General features: G+C 49.5%; 1 protein-coding gene across 14 annotated transcripts in view; it reads right to left on the bottom strand.

Annotated features, from left to right (window-relative positions):
* IL11RA (interleukin 11 receptor subunit alpha) overlaps window positions 1-25,753 on the bottom strand; it is a 103,804-nt gene that overhangs the window by 17,976 nt on the left and 60,075 nt on the right. The window lies entirely within an intron of this gene.

Genomic DNA, 25,753 nt, shown 5'->3' with positions numbered 1-25,753 from the left:
CCTCCAAGGTCCTTTCCAACCCTGTTATTCTGCTATTCATCTCCTCCCTCCCTCCTCTTCTTTTTCCTTCCTTCCTTCGTCATTCCTATCCCATTCCCTTCTTTCCTTCTCTTCTCTTCTTTTTCCTTCCTCCCTCATTCCCTTCCTTCCCTTCTCTCTCTTTCTTTCCTTTCTTTCCTTCCTTATTCCCATCCCATTCCCTTCCTTCCTTCCTTCCTTCCTTCCTTCCTTCCTTCCTTCCCTCCTCATTCCCATCCCATTTCCTTCCTTCCTTTTCTTTTCTTTTCTTTTTCTTTCTTTCTTTTTCCTTTCTTCCTCATTCCCTTCCTTTCTCCTTTTCTTCCTTCCCTTTTTTCCTTCCTTTCTCCTTCCCTTTTTCCTTCCCCTTTTTCCTTCCTTCCTTCCTTCCTTCCTTCCTTCCTTCCTTCCTCCCTCCCTTTCCTTCCCTTTCCTTCCTTCCCTTCCCTTCCCTCCCTCCCTCCCTGCAAAGAGATCCACCCCAAAGATCCGGGAGGGTCAGGCTGCCCAAGGGACGAGGGGCTGGCTGACCAAAACATCCTTCGCTGGTGACACTTCACCAAACTCCCACAGCTGCTCCCGCTGGGCAAACCTTGGCACCGGGAGAAACGGGTGGCAGGAACGGAAACAGAGCCGCCCCTCCCGCCTCGGGGCAGGTGTCCCATTTGGGCCTGGCTGGTTTCAAGCGACAAGTGGGGGAGGTGCTCCCCCCACCCCCCCAAGACTGGCATTGACACTCAGACCCAGAAAGGCAAAGTGCTCCAAACTCCATTGCAGGAAATACGGCCTCAGCCACAGAGCAGCCAATACCTGGAACGTTCCACCTCAGGGGTCTCCAACCCCTGGGCCACTTTAAGACTTGTGGCCTCCAATTCCCAGAATCCCTCAGCTTAGCTGGCTGAGGGATTCTGGGAACTGAGGAATTCTGGGAATTGGAGGCCACAAGTCTTAAAGGGGCCAAGGTTGGAGACCCCCTGCTCTACCTGACTCTGTGGTTTCTTCCCCAAACAGTTTAACCTCAGACTGTCTATCGTAGACCTCGCCCCCTTCTGAAGAGGCCTGCAAGGGGCGTGCACAAGCGCACCACCATGCCCATCGTCCTTGTCCTAATGTCCACGGTTAGTCGTATCCATTTCACGGATTTGTAATCATGTTTATACTTATACCCGTTATCTAATACAAATAAAATAAATAAAATAAAACAGAACCGCAAACTGGACAGATGCCACTGGCAGAGGTCCAGTTCTGCCCCCAATTTCCACTCCCCCCAATTCTTGGCCTAGCACAGGGACCCCCAAACTTGGCCACTTTAAGACTTGTGGGCTTCAACCCCCAGAATTCCTCAGCCAGCGATGACCTCTGGTTCTAGCCGATGGGGGGGTATTCCTTTGGCCTGTTGGTCAAGACTCGTTTCCCCTCCTTGATGATCAAAAGAATGCCCCAAAAGATGAACCAAACGAGACTCCACACTCACCGGTCCCTCCTTCCTTTTTCAGCCCCCCAATCTGAGCTCCTGAAATCTGAGGCCCAGCCTCCCCCTCCCTCCCCCTCAAGACCCCCAGGCATATTTGCAGCAGGGCAGAATTCCCCCCACCCACCCAAGTGTGCTCACACAACCCGCAAAGCCAGAAATGCAGGCGGCAGGAAACTCCCCAGGCTGGACAGCAGGGACCGTTTGGATGGTCTCTGCGTGGCACAGCTGAGGCTGAAAAATCTGTAGAAAAAAAGGCTTTTTACAAGCTCTGTGCACCCGTGCACAGCGCTTATCAGCTGTCCCGGAGGCACAGCTTTCGTTATATTACACGCGCGCGCGCAGCAAAATGTTAAGTACGAACCGGCAGTAACACCGGTTGAATCCCACCCCTGGCTATAGGGTCTCCTATTTGAGCAGGGGGTTAGACTAGAAGACCTCCAAGGTCCCCTCCAACTCTGTAATGCTGTTACCTAATGAGTGGAAGAGATTGCCTTCGGAAGGTGTGGCTGCTCCGTCACTGGAGGCTTTTAAGACGAGACCGGACAGCCACTGGTCTGGACTGGTCACGCAGAGCCCTCGCCCACGCTCAGCTCTGCCGCTCATGCGCGCCTCCCACTGGCCAACTGGCCTCTGGGTCTCTGCTGCGTATGCACAGGGGCGCAGGCAGGGATGCCCGTGGATGCGCCAAAACGGTTAGCCACCACCGGGTCTCCTGCTCAGGCAGGGGGGTGGACTGGAAGACCTCCAGGGTCCCTTCCAGCGCAGTTATTCTGAGGCCCACCTATTTCTGCCCAGAGCCACAGATGTTTTAGGGGGCCTTGTTCCCCCCCCTCCAGAAAGCGGCTTCTGATGGAGCCCCCTTGCCTCCCCCAGCCTACTCTTGGTGCCCCGGGTTTGCCCTGCGCCGTCCTCTGCGGAGGGATCCCCCCCCCACTTCCTCCAAGCGCGCAAAGAGCTCGGCCCCTGGGACGGTCCTGGCATGGACCCCTGGGCCCCGCAGGTGTTGCCCTGTGTCTCAGGTGCCAATTCGGTGCCCGCTGCGCAGGGAACCGGGCAGCAGGGTGGCGCCCCTGGGGCCCTGGACGGCGGCTGCAGGAAAACAAATGAAAGCTCCATCGAGAGAGACGTTGGCAGCGGGTGGAAATCTCTCGTCCACTTGCTGGCTCTGGCCTGGCCCCGAGGCCTGGCTTGTTCTGCCCTGCACCTCCTCCATCGCAGCCCCCCGCTCTGCAAAGCCCGCCCTCTCCTGAACCCCACAAACCTCAGCCCGGATCAGCCTGGGGGCTTCTCCCCTCCCAAGCCCTCCCCAGGTACCGATAGGCGGGCGAAATCCCCTGTAAGCCTGGATATAGTTTTTTTTTCCGCCGCTCCTCCCAAGCAGGCAGAAAAACGATCTCTCTTTTTTGGGGTGAACCCAGAAGTCTGGAATCGTTTTGACATGGAAAAAAACAACCTTCTCCCCAGCCCATAATGGGCCGTCCGTGTTTATTTAGACGGCGATTCCACAGGCGGCTGGGAGGGAGGCGGAAAATCTGTGAAAAAGGGCCCGACGGCCTCCGGCTTCCTCTCCTTAGGAACTGGGGGGGAAATTCGGCAAATCTCCAGAAAAAAAATGGTGAAATTCCCCCCGGTTCTCTTCCCACCATGCGAGTGGATGGCCGGGCATTCACACAGCCCTAGAACCAACCAAGATTGGGCCAAGCCAAGCAGAGTCTTGGTATAGAGAAATGGGCTAAGGTCTCCTGCTCGGGAAAAGGCTGGACTAGAAGACCTCCAAGGTCCCTTCCAGTTGTGTTATGCTGTTATTCTGTTATCCTTCCTTCCTTCCTTCCTTCCTTCCTTCCTTCCTCCTCCCCCAAAAACCCTCCTCCCTTCTAGCACTGATGTTACCTTGTTAGGTTATGAAACATCTTCAAACAACCAAGCTCAGAGAGCACCAAGGACCCCACAGTCCGTCCGTCCTTCCTTCCTTCCTTCCTTCCTTCCTTCCTTCCTTCCTTCCTTCCTTCCTTCCTTCCTTCCTTCCCTCCCTCCTTTCTTCCTTCCTCCCTCCCTCCCTCCCTCCCTCCCCATTGAGGCTTTTAAGAAGAGAGTGGACAGTCACTTATCTGGAATGGTATAGCAGGGGGCTGGACTAGAAGACCTCCAAGGTCCCTTCCGGCTCTATTCTGATTCTAATTCTGAAACTGCCTCTGTTGCATAAGGCAGCCAAGGCTGTGGACTGTCCCATAGGATCCAGGGATGGTCATCCAAGAGGGGGCAGCCGGGACCCCCCACCTCACAAGGAAACCCTCCAGATTTGGCTAGAGAGGCTCTCTGCATGTGGGAGGCCGAGCCGGGGTGACCAGCAACGAAAGCGGCTCTTCCTTCCCTAGAATACAGGCATTCCTTGTTTAGCGACCGTTCGGATTAATGAGAATGACGACGACCACTGGCTTCCAAACCTCCTTCGGAGCATCTCCACAGTCGCGTGATCGAAACTGATGAAAACATCAAGTCCGCTTCACTTAACAACTTCTGGCCCCCGCTGTGGCCGTAAGGAGAGGGCTGCATATTCTGTGGGAGGACGGGGGGTGGGGGGGGGGCTCTGAAGGCACATTCTCTCGGCATGGGAAGTGGGGGGTGGGCTGTCCTGGATCCAGGCCCGGCCTGCTTTCTCAGGCTGGCCAGAGAGAAAAATGGGACAAGAATTACGGAAATATTCCTTTTAAGTTGTGTGGTCTTCGCTTTCTGGGTTGGTATTTTGGCTGGGCCTCCGAAGGAAAAGATGGAAAAAGTACAAGTCGAAGCGCTGGAGCAGAAGAAGAGAAATGGCTGGATTTGAAGGTTTTCCCCTCCCCACAAAGCCGGGGGGGGAGGCTATTAGGGGAATAGAGAAGAATTCCTAAACCAGGAGGCTATTATTATCCGCTTTCCGCTTGAAAGCATCTTTCAAACGGGCTCCGAGAAAAAGTCAAGCCAGTTTGGAGTGCTGGGCCTCTTACTAATCTCTCCCCTCCACCCCAGTTGTGCACACGCACACACGCGCGCACACTTACACTGGTCTCTCCTGGGATTAAGTACATTTTCTTTTTAAGCTATTTTTCCAGGCTGCTTTTTTCCCCGCCTGGGATTTCTTGTTTGTTCGGAAGGGCACATTCACTCCCTCCAATCCCAGCCCCTTTGGCAGGGGAAAAAACCCCAGCATTTTCCCCAAGATATAAATTTCTATCTTCATTCCGGAGTGGATTTTCAAAGGACAAGGGAAGAGAATTACAGAAGGACAGAGTGAGAAGGGCCCTTGGAGGTCTTCTAGTCCAGCCCCCCCAAATAGGATTGAATACTTTTGATCCATTGCTTCTTGCGGTTGAGAAAACCCAAAGGACCCATCTAGACTGGGTGAAACCGGGCTCAGTAGCAGGAACTGGGAGGGGGATCTTGGAGTCTTAGTGGACAACCAGCTAAATAGGAGCCAGCCGTGTGCAGCAGCCGTAGCCAAAAAAGCCAATGCAATCCTAAATTGCATTAACAGAGGAATACAATCAAGATCAAGGGAGGTACTAATACCACTCTATAAAGCCTTAGTAAGGCCACACTTGGAGTACTGCACCCAGTTTTGGTCACCACACTATAAAAAAGATGTTGAGGCTCTACAAAAAAGTGCAGAGAAGAGCAACCAGGATAATGAGAGGACTGGAAGGTAAAATATACGATGAACAATTGCAGGAACTGGGCCTGGCTGGTCTAATAAAGAGAAGGACCAGGGGAGACAGGAGAGCATCTTCCAATATTTGAAGGGCTGCCCCAGAGAGGAGGAAGGGGTCAAGCTATTTTCTAAAGCACCTTTGAAGGCCAGACAAGGAATAAAGGATGGAAACTTAACAAGGAGAGATTCAACCTGGAAATAAGGAGGAATTTTCGGACAGGGAGAACCATCAACTCATGGAACAGAAGTTGCCTTGAGAAGTTGTGGGAGCTTCATCTCTGGAGGCTTTCAAGAAAAGATTGGACTGCCATGGTGTAGGGTCTCCTGCTTGGGCGGCGGGGGGTTGGACTAGATGACCTACAAGGTCCCTTCCAACCCTGTTAATCTGTCAGGTCTGTTAAAAGGGAATTCCATGTGGCAACCTGCACTGCAAGAATATGAAGGAGTGAGTGACCATCAGCTGAGCCCGATGGGGGCATGGGTGGACACGCTCACGGCTGGGAAGCTCCATGGCGAATCTGGGGGACCGTGTATTGGGGGGAGGGGCAGCCATGCCCCTCCCCTTCCCCTCTGACACCTGGCATGGTTGGACAGGAAAGTGGAGAGCCGGTGGGTCTCTAAATCTTTGGAAACACCCCCCGCCGCCGCCTCCCCGTCGCTGTGTCCATTCAGAGCATGAAAGGCCGCCTGTCTCCAGAGTCTGCCCCATAAAAGCGCAGCCGCTTTAATGAGCCAGCGCCTCTTGGGGGTTCTTTCAATGGGGGAGCTTCATTCCTTGGTTCTCTCGAAAGGCTCAAAGAAAAAAAGGCTGGAGAAGGATGAGGGCCAAGAGGGGCTGCGGGAACCTCACGGGGGGCCGGGGGGGGGCGGGGGGGAGGATGTGAGGAGATTGCAGAGCTTGGGGGCTGGGGAGAATGGCTGCCCAGTTGGGGAAAGGGGAGGGAGGGAGGGGGCTGCTTCCCGTAAAACAGACACAACACATATAACAGATATAACAGAGTTGGAAGGGACCTTGTAGGTCATCTAGTCCAACCCCCCCACCCAGCCCAAGCAGGAGACCCTACACCATTTCTGACAGGTGGCCGCCAGTCTCTTCTTGAAAGCCTCCAGGGATGAAGCTCCCACAACTTCCGAGGGCAACTTCTGTTCTATAGGCTGATTGGAAAATTCCTCCTTATTTCCAGGTTGAATCTCACCTTGACCAGTTTCCATTCATTGTTCCTTGTCTGGCCTTCAAAGATGCTTTGGAAAATAGCTTGACCCCTTCCTCCTCCTCTCTGGGGCAGCCCCTCAAATATTGGAAGATGCTCTCCTGTCTCCCCTGGTCCTTCTCTTCCTTAGACTAGCCAGGCCCAGTTCCTGCAACCGTTCTTCATATGTTTTAGCCTCCAGTCCCCTCATCCTCCTGGTTGCTCTTCTCTGCACTTTTTCTAGAGTCTCAATATCTCTTTTATAGTGTGGTGACCAAAACTGGATGCAGGACTCTAGGTGTGGTCTTACTAAGGCTTTATAGAGTGGTATTAGTACTTCCCTTGATCTCGATTGTATCCCTCTGTTAATACAATTTAGGATTGCATTAGCTTTTTTGACTGTTGCTGCACACGGCTGGCTCCTATTTAGCTGGTTGTCCACTCAGACTCCGAGATCCCCCTCCCAGTTCCTGCTATTGAGCCTGGTTTCACCCAGTCTGTATGTATCGTTTTGGTCTTTCTTGCCTAAGTGCAGGACTTTACTCTTTTCTACGTTGAACAGCATTTCCATCGGCTGCACCCCAAGACATGGAGGGTCTCCCAGCTTATTTATGATTTATTTATGACTTCCTGTTATTCACAGACCGTCCTCGACTTATAACCATTCCTTTAGCCGAAGTTTTCATGCCGCTGAAAACAGCAACTTGCAACCAGTCCTTGCACTTAACTGCTAAATAAATACCTGACATGTATTTTTGGCAGCTGTGGGGGTCCCGGGGTCCCCTTTTGAGACCTTCCCAGCCGGGCTCTGACCAGTGAAGTCAATGGGGGAAGCTCGATTCAGTTTAACAACCGTCTTGCTTAGGAACGGAAATCCTGTTCTCAATTGTGGTCGTAAGTCGAGGAATGGTGTAGTGATTCCTGCTTGGGCAGTGGGGCTGGACTAGAAGACCTCCAAGGTCCCTTCCAAGTGTGTTATTCCGTTCATTAATTAGCTACCTACATTAAGAAAATTTCCCTCTTCATCATTTGGAGACAGGCGGATTTGATACGGGGTTTCTGTGGTTTTCATCTCATTTTTGCATGTGCAGATTTTACTCTGGATTTTTATTTTAAATTTAGGTTTTGCAAATGGATTTTGTTTTTGTTTTGTTTTTAAAAATCCTGCTGTTGCAAACAGCTGCCGGCTGATTTTACTAGGCGTGAAAATCAACAGTGAATGAAGGAAAGGAGCCCGGGCTTGGCCTCCGATTACGACACCCTTCCTTGGACGTTAGCAGAAGGAAAATAAAAGTCTGCAAGAAGCAAACTCTTGTTTTAACCCTCCTTCTCCTTTCCCTTTTTCACCACCGTTTGTCCCACTGACCCCTCACACACCTCTGGAGGGGCCGGGATTGCTGGCCTGCTTCTTACCAACCGCCCTTGCCCTGGTCTGGATGCAAAACCCTTTATGCCCCACCAAGCAGGACCCCAGGATTAAGCTGCCCTGAACGAGGGAACGGGTGCAAACCCCCAGCCCCTTAAAAAAAAGGCCCCCTGCCGCCTCTCAGCTGGGCGGACCGCGGCTGCTTTGGGTGAAACTGTGGGCTTGTAACACCGAGAGCCCAAGTGGCCGTTAAGGCCGAAGAAGAGTTTCCACTTTCCTCTTTTTATTTCCAATAAGCTTTTTTAAATGGCACAATGTTCATATTTGTAATCATATTACAGCAACATTAGTGCATTGAAATCTGCATGGGAATAATACGGTGCACCCTGGTCACAACTTTGCAAAAGAGAGAGAGAGAGAGGGAGGGAGGGAGAAAGAGACAGAGAAAGAAGGAAGGAAGGAAGGAAGGAAGGAAGGAAAGGAAGGAAGGAATAAATTGTGGCTGTCACATTCACAGCCAAGGGCACATCTGGCTTTGGAGGCACAGATTTTAACTTCACAGGAATCAAGCAATTGTGCAATTATTATAATTTTTTAATCATTTTCAGCCCTGGTTAACTTTCAAGGCCCCAAGCAGAGATTAACAGCAGACAGGGCAACTGACGGAGTGGGGGGCTCTCAAGGTGGGGGTTAAAACAAGCACCCCAGCCAAGAGGGGAAAGACCCTCAGCAACTGAGTTTCTACAATGTGCCGGATCCTCAGGTCCGGTTACCACTGTGCCGGGGTCCCCAAATGAAGGTCACGGGACCTCAAGGCTGGCTGCTCCTCAGGAAGACCACCGGCCCCACCATCAACCCCCTTCAAGGGCAGGGGGCAACCGGGGTGCCAGCAGCCCCTCTGACCGGGGCCCCCATTTAGGGATGCTCCCAGAGGCCTCCCCAGTGCAAAGGGTGGGAAAACAGGTCGTGACCCAAGAGCGACCAGGAGCCAATGTCCCTTTCAGCTTTGGGAGATCCTTCCCATGAAGTTTGCACAGGGGATCCAAGCCTGGCCAAGAATCAATGAATCAAACAGAATACAGCTGGGAGGGGCCCCTATAACTGTCTGGTTTGGTTCTGCAACCCAACAGGACAGACACGGACTTCAGAGGAGAATCAGGACTGCAGAAAATAGCAATTACTACCCACCTGCCTTCCATTGAAGACCTGCATACTGCACGAGTCAAAAAGAGGCCTGTGAAAATATCTACAGACCCCTCACATCCCGGGCATTAACTGTTTCAATGCCTTCCCTCAAAATGATGCTTATAGAGTCCTGCACACCAGAACAATTAGACACAAGGAGAGTTTTTCCCCAAATGCCATCGCTCTGCTACACAAATAATTCCCACAACACTGTCCAACTATTTACAAAGTCTGCACTACTATTAATCTTCTCATCACTCCTTATCACTCATCCCCTCCCACTTGTGACTGTAGGACTGTGATTTTGTCGCTTGTATCCTTACGATTTATATTGACTGTTTCCTAGTATGATTTGATGGCTTATTGTACCCGATGACTATCATTAAGTGTTGCACCTGATGATTCTTGACTCTTGACGAGTGTCTCTTTTCTTTTATGTTCACTGAGAGCATTTGCACCAAGACAAATTCCCTGTGTGTCCAATCACACTTGGCCAATAAAGAATTCTATTCTATTCTTGAAGGTCCTCTAGTCCAGCCCCCTGCTTAAGCAGGAGACCCTATACCATTCCAGAAAAGTGGCTGTCCAGTCTCTTCTTAAAAACCTCCAGTGATGAAAAGCACCCAGAACTTCCTCGAGGCAAGGAGTTCCATTGGCTAACTGTCCTCACTGTTAGGAAGTTTCTCCTTAGTTCCAGGTTGCTTCTGTCCTTGATTAGTTTCCACCTGTTGCTTCTTGTCCTGCCCTCGGGGGCTTTGGAGAAGAGCTTGACTGCTTCTCCTTTGAGAAGCCCCTGAAATGCTACTGTCATATCCCCTCTAGCCCTTGTTTTCTCTACACCAGCCAAACCCAAATCCTGCAACCGTTCTGCATGTGTTTTGGTCTCCAGGACTCTTAGTTGCTCTTCTCTGCACGTTTTCCAAAGTCTCAACCTCTTTTTTGTATTGTAGTGACCAAAACTGGATGCAGAATATTCCTGGTGTGGCCTTTCTCAGGCTTTAAAAAGCGGTGCTAATACTTCACATGATTTTTGATTCTATGCCTCTGTTTATACAACCCAGGGTCAGGGGTGGGATTCTACCAGTTCACACCTATTCACTAGAACCGGTTGTTAACATTCTAAGCAGTTCGGAGAACCGGTTGTTAGAAGAAATTACTGGCCTAATCCTGTAAGGAAGGCAGGAAGGAAACATTCTGGTGTTGCTTACAGAAACTGCCTCTCCGTTAACCCCTATTACATTCTTAGCAGGACTAGACTTCCTGTCTCAGGAACTTCTCTGGAGGTTTTTTCCCACTCCTTTGCTGGTCCTTTGCTTGTGTGGAGTCACCATTCAAAGTTACAATGACACTGAAAAAAGTGACTTATGACCCTTTTTCACACTTACAACTGTTGCAGCATCCCCCTCAGTCACGAGAGGCCAGGCGAGGAGATGCGTGCCACGCCCAGCCAGTCACATGACCACCAAGCCACGCCCACCAACTAAGCCACGCCCACAGAACCGGTTGTTAAAAACTTTGAATCCCACCCCTGCCCAGGATTGTATTAGCTTGACAAGGTTAATGAACAAGGTTAGCCTTAACTTGGCTAAGCTTAACCAAGGATTGTTATCTGCCCCTTTCAGCGTTGGGGGGGGTTGGATCGTGCCCATGAGATCCAAGCCCGTCCATGAAAGAACCAGCAGTCCAGCCCCTTTTCATGAATGGCCCAAATAATTAATCGCAGCTTATGAATGACCGCCGGAAGAGCTTCCCTCCCCTCTTCAGGGAGCACAAGGAGATCTGCCAGTGCAAATAAAGGCAGAGGCCGGAGGGAGCCCTGGGATCTGGCCACGAAAAGAGATCCAGGGAAATCTTTTTCTTAGGCAGCGTCCAACCCCCCAGGGTCTTTCAGGAGAGGGCTGACGGGGGGGAAACCCTTTTTATGCCCCTTTCCGCAGAATAATTTATAGTGAGGTTTTTTTCTTCCCTCTCTCTCTTCCTGAGCACTGCCTGGTCTGTTTTTATCCGTGGCCGATTAGATCCTGCTTTCGGTATGTTTAATGTTGTTTTAAGTTATCTTTAAGTGGCCTAAGATGGGCGGCCAAGCAATTTTTGCAAGGAAATAACACAAACAAATTGGGCCAAGATATAATAGCTGAGTAACATACTGGGGTGAAAAGCAAATAAAATGTGTTCAGTAATAGAAAATATGAATAATAATAATAATTATAATAATAACAACAACAACAACAACAACAACAACAACAACAACAACAAAGTAAAGTAAGGGAAAAAAGTAAAGTAAAGTAAACATGAGGACTAGCACCCTGGCATGCCAAGAAGAAGGCCAAGAAAGTTTTTTTCAAGCCCTCCAACCCTGTCTTGGGCAGGGGAGCAACTTTCCTTGGAGAAACCTAGATTCTTCCAAAAGCCAAAAATATCCAGGGTGCTCACGTATCACCCCAGGAATTTTTTGAGGTGGAGGAAAGAAGAGGATGGGCCTGGCTAGTCTAGGGAAGAGAAGGACCAGGGGAGACAGGAGAGCATCTTCCAATATTTGAAGGGCTGCCCCAGAGAGGAGGAAGGGGTCAAGCTATTCTCCAAAGCCCCTGAAGGCCAGACAAGGAACAATGGATGGAAACTGAACAAGGAGAGATTTAACCTGGAAACAAGGAGAAACTTTCTGACAGGGAGAACCATCAACTCATGGAACAGAAGTTGCCTTCGGAAGTTGTGGGAGCTTCATCCCTGGAGGCTTTCAAGAAGTGACTGGGCTGCCATCTGTCTGAAATGGTGTAGGGTCCCCTGCTTGGGGGTGTGTGTGTCGGACTAGATCAGGGGTCGCCAACTTTTTGGACCTCAGGGACCACCAAAATCGTAATTTTAAATTTGGCAGACCAGAGACCCTGGGAAATTCCCCCCAAAAGTCTGCAGGAAAATCCCCCACCCCGTTTTTCTACCAATCGATCATTCTTTATTTGGGATCGCAGGATACCGTCTCCAGCTCTGTTCTCAGGGGGAAAGAGAGAGAGAAAGGGAGAGACTTTTGGCTTCATGCAAGGAAAACAGCAGAAGCCGCAGAAGTCTTTCTTTCTCTCCCCCAAACTCTGCCAGAAACGAGTCTTGCCGGCTCAGCCTCTTGGAGCAGGAGGCCTTGAAGGGCCCCAAAGACTCATTTCTGGTGGAGTTTGGGGGAGAGAAAGAAAGACTTTGGCTGCTTTCCTTGCGTGCAGCCAAAAGCAGAAGAAGAAAGAAGTGGAAAGAAGCAGCCCGGTGCCCAGGCCAGGTGTGTGAGGTGAGTGGGGCAAGTTCCCCCCTCCACCCTTCCCGCTGCCCCTCACTACCTCGTGTTGTGTACAATGCAAGCGACACAAGCCTTGTGTTCCCGTGGGCCATGTGGGCGGTGCAGCCTTGTGTTCCCGCGCAGCCTGGATTAATTGCTTTGGGGGGGACATTTCTCTGCGGACCACCAAAATTTTCTCATGGACCACCAGTGATCCCTGGCCCATTGGTTGGCGACCACTGGACTGGATGACCTCCAAGGTCCCTTCCAACTCTTATTATCTGTTATCTGATTGACACTTCTATGCTTCTGAAAAGAGGGAGATTAATGGATTCTGGGAATCCCACTTTTTCCTACCGAGGCAGCCCCTGAATTTGAGACAAAGACCACAATCGTTTCGATTTCACTCATGGCTCAATTCCAGCAACCAAGGACGCCCAACTTAAAAACTCTCCTTGGATACGAGGCCTGGCCCAAATTCTGAGACCGGGCCCACGAAGAGCATTCCTGAGATTCTTCGGCTTTGGGGATGGGAGGGAATAAACCACAACGAAACCCGGAGTGAGCTGGCAGCCGTGTCAGTTTTCAATACCGAACAGAACAGAATACCAGAGCTGGAAGGGACCTCGGGGGTCCTCTAGTCCAGCCCCCTGCTCAGGCAGGAGAGCCTCTGCCATTTGTGGCACTCAGTTTGCGATGGGAAGTGTAAATCTGAAAGTTGTGCCAAATCCACCCAGAATGCAATTAAAAAAAAATTGAACAGGTTTTGAAACAGGGCTCAGAATTCCTCAGCCAGGCCTGGAAATCTACGTTGACTTCTGAGGCATCCGAAAATAGAATTTCATGTTTTATTAGTGAGTTGAAGTCCACAAGTCTTAAAGCGGCCACGGTTGGAGACCCCCGTTTCAAAACCTGCTCAAAAAAAGGGGATGGCTGTTGGGTTGAATGGTTAGAGTAAGAAACCTGAAGGTTCTTTTCATCCAGCTTTTTGTATAGCTCCACGTAACCTCCGACTTACAACTTTTCATTTAATGACCATTCGACATTATAACGGCACTAGTGACTTGGGATCGTTTTTCACACTTAACGACCACCGGAGCATCCGTTCCCCAGGGTCCCACGATTCAAAATTCAGACCACTTGGCAACCGTCTCGTATTTATGACGTGATCCCCTTTTGCAACTTCCTGACAAGAGGGAAGCCAGATTAACTGAACAACGGCGTCCCTAACTTCAGCTGATACAATTCACTTAACAACAGGGGCAAAAACGGTCATAAAATGGGGCAAAAATCACTTTACAATGGTCTCGCTTAACGGCAGAAATTTTGGACTCCATTGTGGTCCATAAGTCAAATCCTTAGTAAGGCCACACCTACAGTCCTACATCGACTTTTGGTCACCACACTATAAAAAAGATGTTGAGACTCTAGAAAAAGTGCAGAAAAGAAACAACTGGAGGCTAAAACATATGAAAAATGGTTGCAGGAACTGGGCCTGGCTGGTCTAGGGAAGAGAAGGACCAGGGGAGACAGGAGAGCAGCCTTCCAATATTTGAGGGGCTGCCCCAGAGAGGAGGAAGAGGGTCAAGCTATTTTCCAAGGCACCCCAAGACCAGACAAGAAACAATAGATGGAAACTGAACAAGTAGAGATTCAAGTCCTAGAAATAAGGAGAAACTTTCTGACAGGGAGAACCATCCACCCATGGAACAGAAGTTGCGTTTGGAAGTTGTGGGAGCTTCGTCCCTGGAGGCTTTCAAGAAGAGATTGGACTCCCATCTGTCAGAAATGGTGTAGGGTCTCCCGCTTGGGCAGGGTGTTGGACTAGATGACCTACAAGGTCCCTTCCAACTCTGATGATCTGTTATCTGACTAGAGGTATAAGCCTTGGTTTCAAATCTTGGCAAGGCCATCGAATAACAAAGGAAATTTATGTCAAGTCAAACTACTTTCTTGAAATACTCGAGGTTTTTTTTCCCCACTGAGGAAAAAGCTTTGGTGCCAACCAGACAGGGCGCAACAAAGACCAATTTTAATAATTCCACCAAATTCTCCTCCTCCTCCTCCTTTTAAACAATGGATCCAGGATAGGAGTGTCGAGTTTATTTTTGAAACATTTCCATCTTCCAAAAACGAAAGGGCCACCCGTTTCTTTCTAGGGTTAAGGATAAGCTCAAGGACTGGATAATAATTATTATTTTTTTACCGTTATATCTGTGGATTATATCTGGATTTTTCCCCTTTTCCTATTAATTTATGTCAATCCCTATTATAGGTGTTCTGTCAGTTTCGGAAGCCATGTTAGGACCAGACGCTCCAACACTGCTACATTCTTGAGACTGGGAAAATGTGAGGGGGGTTTTCTTGGAGCGTATGTGGTTAGACATAATAGCATTTTTTTTTCTAAGTCAAGGTCATGTTGTTTCTGCACCTGGGTGAGAGGATGTCACATATTGGGACGGATGGTGATTGGGGCATGTGATGCAATGAGGGGTGCAGGGGTGGATTTGTCATTTTTTACTTATGGCAAGGAAACTTTCAGATTCAGGATTCTCCAGATGTGCCAGTTTACTCTTCAAATGAAAAGAACTTTGGAGAGGATGCCTGTCTCGGAGTTATTGGTTGGAGTAGAGGTTTTCTGGAACCCTGACATGTTCTTTCTTTCCCTGTATACTAGGAAGTCCTTGATTTATGACCACAACTGAGCCCAAAATTCCCACTGCAAGGAGAGACAGTGAATTTTGTCCCATTATACAACCTTTCTTGCCACGGTTGTTAGGCGAATCATTGCAGCGAGTACGTTAGCGACACAGTTGTTAAGCGAATCTGGCTCCCCCCCTTGACTTGGCTAGTCGGGAGGTCGCAAAAGCGGAACAAATGACCCCGGGGACACTGCAACCGGCATAAATATGAATCAATTGCCAAAAATCACTTGAACTTTGATCATGTGACTGTGGGGAAACGGAGCCACGGCTGTAAGTGTGAAAAACAGCCATAAGTCACTATTTTTCAGTGTGGTTGTAACTTTGAACGGTCACTAAATGAACTATTGTAAGTCAAGGATTCCCTATAATCATTGCCATTTTGGAAAGAGATTGTATTTCGCTATTAAACACACACACACACACACACACGCACGCACGTATACACACTTTTTGAAAATCTTCCTTTGATGGGCTTTCCTGACAGGGCTCCTTCACCGGAGGCTTTCCAAACAGCTGCAATGGGATAGGGTCTCCTGCATGAACAGGGGGCTGGACTAGATGACCTCCAAGGTCCCTTCCAGGTTATTGTCCTATGTTCTATGCTCTAACAGCGTAAACAGCCGTCTTTCTCAGTTTCTAGGCGACTTAGAGAAGGGCGGACTTCAGCTCCCCGAATTCCCCAGCCAGCATGCTGGTAGTTGTAGTCCACATCTAAATTATGCTGGCTAGGGAATCCTGGGAGTTGAAGTCCCCCCTTCTCAAAGTCCCTGCGACTGAGCAGTGACTACCCAGGATGGATTAAGTCAGGGGTCTCCAACCTTGGCCACTTGGAGCCTGGCGGACTTCAACTCCCAGCAAAGCTGCCTGGGGAATTCTGGGAGTTGAAGTGCACCAGGCTCCAAGTAGCCACGGTTGGAGACCCCCTGGATTAAGGGACACTGATAAAGAATGGAGATTCCTGGAAAAATTTGACCGGGGGGAATCACTGCCTGAATGCCAAGCCGAAGAGAGGAGGGAGGGGGGAATAGATTTAAGATCTCCCCCCAAAAAAAAACAAACCCCCGATGAAAAGTCTTCCTTCTGCCTCTTTTCCCACCGCTGCCAACTTGAGCCAGGCAGAAGCTGCCACTCTGCCCGCCGGCTCCATAAATTTCGCTCCGCCAAGCACAACAAAGTGTCTGCCTTCAGCCCCCTGGGCAGTTCCCATGGCGGGTTTTACAGGCCTTTTAATTGCCAACAGTTGTCATTGGGCAGCAGCTCCCAAGGCCTGGGCAAGGTTTACACAGAGAGGGGAGGGGCAGTCAGCCAGAGAGAGAGAGAAAGAGTGAAAGAGAGAGAGAGAGAGAAAGAGAGAGAAGGAGGGAGGGAGGGAGAGAGAAGGAGGGAGGGAGAGAGAGAGAGAGAGAGCGCTCTGGCCCCTTGCCTAGACAGCGCACAAGCAGGACACCACAACAGGAGGCACATGCAACCCATGCGGTCAGAATTACAAAACTGCTCTCTGGCCCTTTCCATTTCCTCGACTGGTGAACGGCAGCCGGCTGACCAGTGAGGAGAGAGGAAGGCTGGCTGGCTGAGTGACACCTGTGTGGCCAAGAAAGATATGCCTACACACTTCCCCCCTCCGAGGGCAGAAAGTCCCACGGGGAAGCAGGACAACAGAACAAACACACAACAATACAATAACAGCAGAATCACAGGGGCGGAAGGGACCTCGGAGGTCATCTAGTTCAACCCCCCTGCTCAAGAATGAGCCCCTATACCAGAGGTCTCCAAACTTGGCAACTTTAAGGCTTGTGGACTTCAATTCCCAGAATTCTCCAGCCAGCAGAGCTGCCAAGTTTGTTGCTAAGTTTGGCTATGCTGGCTGGAGAATTCTGGGAGTTGAAGTCCACAAGTCTTAAAGTTGCCATGTTTGGACCCCCGTTCTATACCAGTCCAGCCAGGTGGCTGTCCAGCCTCTTCTTAAAAACCTCCAGTGATGGAGCACGCACAACTTCTAGAGGGAAGTTATTTCACTGATTAACAGAATACCAGAGCTGGAAGAGACCTTGGACTAGGTCTTCTAGAGGGTTGGACTAGAAGACCTTCAAGATCCCTTCCAGCTCCATTCTGATTGATTGAACCCTTCCTCAAGCAGAGGACTCGATACCATTCTGGACAAATGGCTGCCCAGTCTCCTCTTGAAAATCCTCCAGTGATTCAATTTTTTTAACAACCGGTTCTGTGGGCGTGGCTTAGTTGATGGGCGTGGTTTGGTGGTCATGTGACTGTCTGGGCGTGGCCAACTCAACATCCCTCACATCGAGGCACGCATCTCCTAGCCTGGCCTCTCGTGACTGCGGGGATGGCTGCAACAGTCGTAAGTGTGAAAAATGGTCATAAGTCACTTTTTCCAGTGCCATTGTAACTTTGAATGGTGACTCCACACAAGCAAAGTACCAGCAAAGGAGGGGAGAAAATCTCCAGAGAAGTTCCTGAGACAGGAAGTCTAGTCCTGCCAAGAACGTAATAAGGGTTCACGGAGAGGCAGTTTCTGTAAGCAACACCAGAATGTTTCCTTCCTGCCTTCCTTACAGGATTAGCCCAGTCATTTCTTCTAACAACCGGTTCTCCGGACTGCTTAGACTGTTAACAACCAGTTCTAGCGAATAGGTGCGAACTGGTAGAATCCCACCCTGATCATGTCCCCCTGCCGCCCCCCCCAGCCCCTTTCTCCAGCAACCTGGCCTTCTGGCCTCATGGGTGCTTTCCTTCTTTAAGTTGAGAGCAGGCGAGGGGACGGGGTGGCCTCCCGCTTGGAGATAAAAGTCCCGTTAAGAAGAAGATTCCACCATTCCCCTTCACATAAGTCAACAAATGTGCAATTAAGTTTGCTCCTCACTGTCACATATTTCTCGGCTCTGCGGATATGAAGAGGGGGACAAAAAATAAGAGCCACGGAAGGCCTGTCAGAGCAGACCCATAAAAATGATGAGGGGCTTGCAGGCGAAAGCCCACAAAAACAGCAGTGAGAGGCACCGGGCGAGTTGAGTTTCCGCTGGGAAGACGAAGGGAGGACAGGACAGCTGCCTTCCCGCACACCAAGGGCTGCCATGGGGAAGAGGGTGCCGACTGGCGCCCCCGAGGTCTTGAAGGCAGGAGGACGAGGACCAAAGCGAAGGGGGGCTTTTCCCAGGAGATCCGGACCCGGAAGGAGGAAATGCTCAGAATGCCTTCGGAGCTCCCTGGCACGGGAGCTGCTGCGCCCTGGAGTCCCGGGGGATCCAGCGCTGGACGTTTCTATCACGGGGTCTTCTAGGTGTGCCCCGATTCGGGGGGGGTGTTCCTTGATCTTTTGGCAGCTGGGTTGTTTTCTTGCGGAGAATTTCATTACCCAACTAGGTTGCCAGCATTGAGGATGGTACCTAGTTGGGTCGGGAAATGTCTGCAAGAAAAATACCAAGCTCAGAGAGCAACGAGCACTCTGCAGTCCTCCTCCTTGCCCCCGCTCCTCTCCACAACCCCCTCTCCCTTCTAGCCCTGAGGATGTTCCCTAGTTGGGTCATGAAACGTCTGCAAGAAACCCACCAAGCTCAGAGAGCCCCAAGGACCCCACAGTCCATCCTTCCTCCTCCTCCTCCTCCTCCTCCTAGCCCTGGTGATGTTCCCTAGTTGGGTCATGAAACATCTCCAAGAAAACCACCCAGCTCAGGACCCCACAGTCCTTCCTTCCTTCCTTCCTTCCTTCCTTCCTTCCTTCCTTCCTTCCTTCCTTCCTTCCTTCCTTCCTTCCCTCCCTCCCTCCCTCCCTTCCCTTCCTTCCTCCTCCCCTCTTCCTCCTCCTCCTCCTCCTAGCCCTGGTGATGTTCCCTAGTTGGGTCATGAAACGTCTGCAAGAAAACCACCCAGCTCAGAGAGCACCGAGGACCCTACAGTCCTTCCTTCCTTCCTTCCTTCCTTCCTTCCTTCCTTCCTTCCTTCCTTCCTTCCTTCCTTCCTTTCCTCCTCCTCCTCCTCCTCCTCCTCCTCCTAGCCCTGGTGATGTTCCCTAGTTGGGTCATGAAATGTCTGCAAGAAAACCACCCAGCTCAGAGAGCACCAAGGACCCCACAGTCCGTCCTTCCTTCCTTCCTTCCTTCCTTCCTTCCTTCCTTCCTTCCTTCCTTCCTTCCTTCCTTCCTCCCTCCCTCCCTCCCTTCCTTCCCTACTCCTCTTCCTCCTCCTCCTCCTAGCCCTGGTGATGTTACCCAGTTGGGTCATGAAACATCTCCAAGAAAACCACCCAGCTCAGAGAGCCCCCAGGACCCCACAGTTTCAACCCTGAGCTCCAAATATTCTCTTTCATCGATGCCCAATTCAGTGGGGCCCAAAACACAAGACAGCCAACACAACCACACATGCCCTCAGGAAGACGCACACCCAAGCATACACACGGTAGTACTCAATGTTCACTACTACTTTCTCCCCGGCTGCTACTACACCTCTGCTACTATACTAAGAAACGCTGTCAAGATGCACAAAGTAGAAATGACGACTGAAACAACAGAAATTGAACAAAGACATGAAGGGCAGGTGGTCCTTGACAAAGGACCACAATGGAGCCCCGAATTTCCGTTGCTAAGTGAGGCATTTTTAAGTAGCTTTGCTCCATTTTGCAACCTCTTCGCCACAGTTTGTTAAATGAATCCCTGCAGTTGTTAAGTTGGTACTGTGGTTGTTAAGTGAATTGGGCTTCCCCCTTGACTGCTTGTCACGTGACACCGCAAACCGTCACAGGTACGAGTCAGTCGCCAAGCTTCCGAATTTTGATCAGGTGACCCCGGGGGCGCTTGCAATGGTCGCAAGTGTGAAAAACAGCCCTAAGTCACTTTTTCCCAGCGCCACTGTAACTCTGAACGGTCACTAAACAAACTGTTGAAAGTGGAGGGCTACCTGGGCGAACGGACTCCGAGCCAACAGGCTGCAGATGCTGCCTCCAGAGCCCCACAGTACTTTCCAGGCCCACTGCTCTTTCCTGGTTTTACCTGCAAGCAGCCCCACGAAGCCCCACCTTCGCCTGCAATCTACACCTGGGCTGAATCTGCCCTTCAACAAAGAGATTAATTTCTCTCTCTCTCTCTCTTTTTTTTTGAGCCACTCCTGGAAAAATAAACAAGAGTCCAAGAAGGATCGACTTACGCAGGGGAGCAGCTGACGGCTCTGGCTTCCCCCAGGAGGCACCGCAAAATCCACTATTTACAGCTTTGCCTCTCTCTGTGCAGGTCCTCCTGACTGGCAGCTAAGGAAGACTAAACTGGCCCCCTTTTTCAGAGCACTTTGCTGACTCGAAAAGGAAGAAACAAGAAGAGAGGAAAAAGGAGGAAGAACAGGGAAGATAAGAGGAAGAAAGGGAGGAGGGAGGAAAAAAAAACCAGAACATTAACAGGAGACCCCAAAGGTGCTTTTTAAAGAAGCAACTGGATGTTCAGGGGTTGAAAAAGCACCTGTGGGACAACGGTGACCTGGAGGGCCGAGAATTTCTCTAGACAAAATGAACAGGAAGAAAGGAAAGACGAAGAAGAAGAAAAAAATAAAATGAACAGGAAGAGAGGAAGGAAGGAGAAAAAAAGGAAGTGGAGAGAGAAAGGAGGAAGAAAAAAAAAATGAACAGGAAGAAGGAAGGAGAAGAAGAAAGGAATAGGAAAAAAAAAAGAAGGAGGAAGAAAAAAAGAAAATGAACAGGAAGAAAGGAAGGAAAGAGAAAAAAAGAAAGTGGAGAGAGAAAGGAGGAAGAAAAAAAAAGAAAATGAACAGGAAGAAAGGAAGGAGAAGAAAAAGGAATAGGAAAAAAAGGAGGAAGAAAAAAATAAAATGAACAGGAAGAAAGGAAAGAGGAAGAAGAAAAAATAAAATGAACAGGAAGAAAGGAAGGAAGGAGAAAAAAAGAAAGTGAAGAAAGAAAGGCAGAAGAAAAAAAATAAAACGAACAGGAAGAAAGGAAGGAGAAGAAAAAAGGAATAGGAAAAAAAAGAAGGAGGAAGAAGAAAAAAAGAAAATGAACAGGAAGAAAGGAAGGAAGGCAGGAGAAGAAGAAAGGAAGGAGGAAGAAGAAGAGTAATGAGCAAGGCCACGCTGCTTCCCAGCGACGTTCAAAGAAAACCAGAGCTGCTCACCACCCGTAAGTCCTCTCTGTTTTCTGCAGCTCACGGAGAGACCTACAGATATTCTCCCGGTGGCTCACACTTTGCTCTCCTCACTGAGGCAGCAGGCATTTCCAAATGGTTTGTTGCAAAACAACGCAGAAGAAAGAAGAAAAAAAAACACCCCAAGAGGATTGAAGTAGACTTTAATGACTAACAACGGAGACAGCCAAGAAAAACGCCTGCTGAATGATCGGTGCTGTCCTGGGCCTGTCCCTGGCAGGAGACGCTGGAACCAGCTCTCCAAATCTGCTCTCGGGATCCGGCCTGAAGGGAAGGCCAAGTGGCGGATTCTTCCCTAGAACTGCTGGCTAGTCCGACAAACGCAGCACGACGGTTCCCAGGCCACCCTCTGCAATTCCTTTGCCTCGGAAACGGCATGGAGGTCGCCAAGGGCCAAAAGCGAAGGGAGAAGGTTCGATTCTTGGGCAGCAAGAAAGGGGAAAGGACCAGAAGGCCAAATCAGATCTTTTCTCCGGCTTTTTCTCTGCGGATTCTCCCGTTTGGGTTCCCTCTCACCTGCTTTGCTCCCAGGAAGGATTCCCTCCTCTTATTTTCTCCACAACAACAACCCTGCGAGGTGGGTGGGGCTGCGAGGTATACGACAGCAGCCCCAAAAAAGCCAACGCAGTCCTAGGCTCCGTCAACAGAGGGACGGAATCAAGATCACGCGGAGAGTGAATACCCCTTTATAAAGCCTTGGCAAGGCCACGCTTGGAATCCTGCATCCAGTTTTGGTCACCACACTATTAAAAAAGAGGTTGAGACTCTGGAAAGAGGGCAGAGAAGAGCAACCAGGAGGATGACGGGGCTGGAGGATGAAACAGTATACGAGGAACGGTTGCAGGAACTGGGCTTGGCTAGTCTGGTGAAGAGAAGGACCAGGGGAGGCAGGAGAGCAGCCTTCCAATACCTCAAGGGCTGCCCCAGAGAGGAGGAGGAAGGGGTCAAGCTATTCTCCAAGGCACCTGAAGGCCAGACAAGGAATAATGGATGCCAACTGAACAAGGAGAGATTCAACCTGGAAATAAGGAGGAATTTCCTGACAGGTAAAACAGTTACTCAGTGGAATAGCTTGCCTTCTCTGGTTGAAGGTGTTCCACCCCTGGAGGCTTTCAGTAAGATTGGACAGCTATTTGTCTGGAACAGTATGGGTCTTCTGCTCAAGCAGAGGGTTGGACTGGATGACCTCCAATGTCCCCTCCGACTCCGTTATTCTATGTTCTAGATGAGAGTGAGGTCCAGTCAGCTTTTTTTTATGGCTAAAGCGAGACTAGCTTGTTTTTAATGATGTAGGTCACTGGTTGAGATGGGTGGCTACAGAAATTAGTCAATCAAACAAACAAATAAAATTTGGCATATCCATCAGTTCATCCTTAGAAGCCGAGCACAGCTGAATAGAGTCTTTCATCCTGAAAGTGCTGTGTGACTCTGGGTTGATTTGGTTAAAAAAAATATAAGGCTAGCAAAACCTTTGCTCCTTTCCTACCACAATGTAGGGCAGGTTGGGGAACTGCGGGGCCTTTTAAGACCCGTGGACTTCAACTCCCAGAATTCCCTAGTCAGCACAGCACTGGTTTGCCAATTGCCCAGTGGCCGAAAGGAAAGGACTCCAGAGGGTGAACGTCCTTGCCCAGAAGATCATGGGTTGCCCTCTCTCCTCCTTGGAAGAGCTTGAAGAAAGTTCAGAACATTCTCCAAGATCCATCCAGAGGTGGTTCTGCAGCAGGTTCTGACCAGTTGTGGAGAACTGGCAGCGGAAATTTTGAGTGGTTTGGAGAACCAGCCAATCTCACCTCTGACTGGAGATTTTACAGTCTCCTTCCCCTGCCACGCCCACCACGCCACTCCCACAGAACCGGTAGTAAAAAAAATATTGAATCCCACCATTGGATCCATCTCATCCTAGGCACCCCCTTTTTTTTGAACTATGACCATCTGGCAGACAGTACAGAATAATAAAAACAAGGACAAATAGGATGAAAAACAGCACCTATCCCAGGGCAGGAGCTCGTCTGAATTCTGCTGTAGAGTGCAATATTAATGCAATATCCTGTACAGAATGCAAAAGATGTTTGAGTTTTATTTTTATACTTATAATGTACACTGAAGATGGCATTTAATTTTGCTGTACGATGTGCAAGGACAATAAAGTAAACTAAACCTCTGATATAGAACGACAGCCAGTTACTCTACGTAGGAAAAAGGTCAGAGGGAGTCTGTACCCCGCTTTCCAACTAACAAACTGCAGCTTGAAGGCTTTGAATACATTTTTCCTTCCTACTGCTGGAAAGTGCACTGGCCACAGTGAAGTGGCTGCCTTCACCCACATACTATTTTCTCAGTTGGTTTCGTTCAGAGTAACCTGCTTCTAGCTGCAAGGTTTACAGCTTCTGCAGCCAGCAGCAAAAAATGCCAAAAGGATTAAGCCAGATCTGGAGACTCCTTTAACTCCACAAGACCATCGGAACGATGCAAGATAACCTATCCTAAAACTCCCTCTGCGGTGCAAGAAAATGTATTTCCTAAACTGTAATCTGAGGCTGGAGTAGAAGACCTCTAAGGGCCCTTCCATCTGTTATTCTTATTGTTGCTCTGTTCTCTTGAATTTGTTTCCTTTTCACATAATTTAAGTTAATAATAAGTTAAGTTAATAATAAGTTAAGATAATTTACGAGGGCTGCCTGTTCCCACTTGCTCACTGGCACACACGCCGATGTGTGCCACACTCTGCAAGGGCACCAGGACACGAGAGACAGGCGTGTAAGGCCACCAGTCAAAGAAGGGAAGGGGTCACCAGTACAAACCATCACTTTCTTCCTACCTAGCTGGTCCTGTTCATAATTTTCCCCCCGACCCACAAAAATGTGTGGCTGGATTTCAAGGAGGCAGCAGAGATGCACCTTCTTGGTTTCAAGGCTCCCTGCATCGAATAAGTTTCATAAATAATAATTCTTCCAAGGGGGGGGGAATGTCCCACCCGAGAACCCTCCCCACTGTGGGCACTGCATAGATCCTGCCAATGCTTGCAATTTTTTCAAGCTGCGGATCTATTTAGTTGAGAGGCTCCGATCCGGTGATCGGAAATGGCCTTGAGTGACAGGCCCAACGGTGGCAGGACCGCTCTTTGTCTGTCAGGGAGGGTCACCAGCTCCCCATGCAGTTTGCAAAGCCTTTCTCCAAGGCAGTGATTCTCAAAGCATGGCCCAAGGAGCCCCGGAGGGTCCCGAGACCCCACAAAATCAAAACTCTTTGCCAGATATTATTATTATTTTTTTTTAAAAGGTCACTTTTCTCACTGTGTTTTAATGTGGTGGTTCTTGGCATTTCTCTTCACCATGGACCCCCCCCATAAATTCCTTTTGTGGCCACAGGCCATGGCCACGGAGCCCCCACCCCAAATTAACTCAACATTTAAATCATAAAAAATTTTTTCAAGCCTTTGCAACCTTCAGGCTCCCCTCAGCCCCAGGATTCTGGGGATACTGTTTTAATGTATTTAAAATATAGTGTTTTTTCTCTCCATGAATAATATTTTATTTGTTCATATCTAATGGGTTTCATATTCTTATTTTTACGTGACTCAAAGAAATACATGTTCTACAAATGCATCCGTTTTGATTGTCAATACCGTCAACTTTGATGACTATATATAGCAAATAAAATCTCTTTTGGGGTCCTTCATGATTTTTAAAATTGGGGGGAGGGGCTTGGAGGAAAAAGTTGAATAAACATTGCTTTAGACCAACCATTTGGCTCTGCTGAGTGGGGTTTTTTTTTCCCCTTCCTAATATTTTTCCTATTGCAAAAAAATGTTCCCCTGCAGTATGTGTGCAAAAAACAACAACCCCAGGAGTCTGGAAGCTCCTTTTTAAGCCGAAAGGTATAACATTTCATGAGTTGTAGCTGATGCCTTTTAATAAAATTTGCTTGCCAAAAAAGATTCCCCTCCCCCCCCCCCTTTTTTTGGCCACTGAAGACTATCAGCCGCCTCCCTCCAACGCCTGCAGGGGGGCAGCGGGAATCAGTGGGGAGGGCGAATCATCTATTCAGGAAGATGTTTTCCCTCTGTGATTTTTTCCTCCAGAAATCTGGAGATTTTTCCAGGGAACTAGAAGATTCGGGGGGAGTTCTTGCTGCCTCAGCCCATCCTCAAAGCGACAGTAAGCCGTTTAGATTTCCCTCTGGTTTCGTACAATGGAAATTCAAAGTGGGGGAAAAAAAGGCCTCCATCAATTAAGCTCCGTGCTGCATAGTTTTCCCATGTCATCAGAAAGTTTTTAAATGGGGAAATGTTTGCCCGATCCCTCAAAGCGCTCCCGGAGAATGCCAGAAGGAGAAGGGAAAGAGGAATGGGAACAAGAAGGGGAGGAAGGGGAAGGAAGGAAGGAAGGAAGGAAGGAAGGAAGGAAGGAAGGAAGGAAGGAAGGAAAGGAAAGGAAAGGAAAGGAAAGGAAGGGAAGGGAAGGGAAGGAAGGGAAGGGAGAGAGGGAGGGAGGGAAGGAAGGAAGGAAGGAAGGAAGGAAGGAAGGAAGGAAGGAAGGAAGGAAGGAAGGAAAGGAAGGAAGGAAGGAAGGGAAGGGAGAGGGAGGGAGGGAAGGAAGGAAGGAAGGGAAGGGAAGGGAAGGGAAGGAAGGAAGGAAGGAAGGAAGGAAGGAAGGAAGGAAGAGGGAGGGAGGGAGAAGGGAAAGAGAGAAGGGAGGGGAGTGA

The sequence above is a fragment of the Pseudonaja textilis genome, chromosome 2 (assembly GCF_049901715.1).
Source record: "Pseudonaja textilis isolate UNSWEBS1 chromosome 2, rPseTex1.2, whole genome shotgun sequence".
NCBI lineage: Eukaryota > Metazoa > Chordata > Lepidosauria > Squamata > Elapidae > Pseudonaja > Pseudonaja textilis.
The sequence above is the reverse complement of the archived record's forward strand: the minus strand, read 5'-3'. Positions and strand labels throughout refer to the sequence as shown.